Here is a 1,806-nt window from a genome sequence, read left to right on the forward strand (position 1 = left end):
TTTTTGTTTGCTTATTTGCTTTTTGTTTGCGTCTCTTTTTATGTTTACTTCACTTGCAAACAAAAATGTTTGCGTCTCTTTTTTGTTTGCTTATTTGCTTTTTGTTTGCGTCTCTTTTTATGTTTACTTCACTTGCAAACAAAATTGTTTGCGTCTCTTTTTTGTTTGCTTCATTTGTTTTTTGTTTGCGTCTCTTTTTTTGTTTGCATGTTTTCTCTGTTGCTGCGCATTTGCACCTGCCGGCCACCGTAATTTAGCCTGTCATGACAGAAAAGAAATCAGGGTTTGTTTTTCAAACTCAGATTTTCACTATGTTATTTATTATTTTATAAACATCACAGTTTCAAGCTAGATATTTAGCTTCAAACTAAGTATTTAGCTTCAAGTAAAGTATTTACCTTGCTAACTACAAATTTGGCTTTCTAATTAAATAATTAGCTTAGTACTAAATAGCAAACTAAATATTTAGTTTGCATATGTTGCTGCTAATTAAATGTTTAGCTAAACATGTTACTTTAAATAAAACATTTACACGGCTAACTAAAAAAATGATTTACAAGTAAACATTTAGCTTGCTAATTAAATATATCAGTTGATATTTATAAACGAATGAACAATATGGTAAAAATATGACTTTGAAAACAATGCTTCTTATGGTTGGCTAAAATAGCTGAAGTTATTGTTGTTAATTCTTGACCAAACTTTACAAACGATATCCCATAACAGTACATTTCTTTAGCAAAGGCACAATCTACATTTAATGGCAGTTATGCATGTGTAGTTTTTAAAATATTTTACGTGCTTTGTACAAAATATTTGTAATTCTTTTTAATGTAAAATCAAATAATTTTGTAGTGGAACTGGTGTGGTTGAATGTATGCCTTCTACATAGATTGTTGCTGTTACAGAAAAGAAAAAAGAGGGGAAAAAACCTTTGGTAATTGTTTATATGTTCATTTTATTGGTGTAGTTTGTATTACATCCATTAATTGGCAGCTCAGCACTAAACAAAACGTCTGACCTGGAGGAAATTCGATAATCATCCATCTGAATGGGTTGAAGATGAGAGCTAAGGTGGTGAATGTTAAAGAATTTTCACCGCTGTTTGTCTGACTTTCCCACTGAATTTAATCAGTGGTAGGGTCTCTGTCTACTTAAGCAGGATTGTAGCATAGTTAGGGAGAATATTTCTTTGTTTGAGGTGAGGTTTTTTGTAATGAAGTTACCCTGTGTCAGAATCTGCAACTGATGACATCTTTGTAATATTCTGAAGAAATTAAAATAATAATAATAATAATAATAATAAACATTCAGATCTCTGGAAAACTGCTGATGTTTGTTAATGGCTCATAACTATCTGTGCATGTTAGTCATAATAATGACAATAATGATCACTTGTCGTAACACTACAAAGACACGCCCGGCTGAAACAATAAAAGAAAAGCACTTCCTGTCCCTTTAGTTTAGAAGTTCGAGACTCATTTATGTACTTCCCACACTTTGTCTCGATCATTATGATGTAATGTGTACCTTAAATTTTTAACATTTCTTATTCAGAACTGAGAACAAAGTTTTTAAATATGGAAACAGAAAATGATTTTCCACTATTTAGTGCAATATATAATGGACAATATGAAGACAGACATAAACAGATATTAACTGCACTTTGATTCATTCAACAGCATTTCTGTTAATGTCTTTGACTTTATGTAAGTGTTGGGTTTCTTCCTTCCTCTCAGTTTTCATCCTCATACATGCAAACAAGACACAAATTATCACTTTACAAATTAGATGAGTAACTAAAAC

The sequence above is a fragment of the Poecilia formosa genome, unplaced genomic scaffold, assembly GCF_000485575.1.
Source record: "Poecilia formosa unplaced genomic scaffold, Poecilia_formosa-5.1.2 Scaffold485, whole genome shotgun sequence".
Taxonomy (NCBI): domain Eukaryota; kingdom Metazoa; phylum Chordata; class Actinopteri; order Cyprinodontiformes; family Poeciliidae; genus Poecilia; species Poecilia formosa.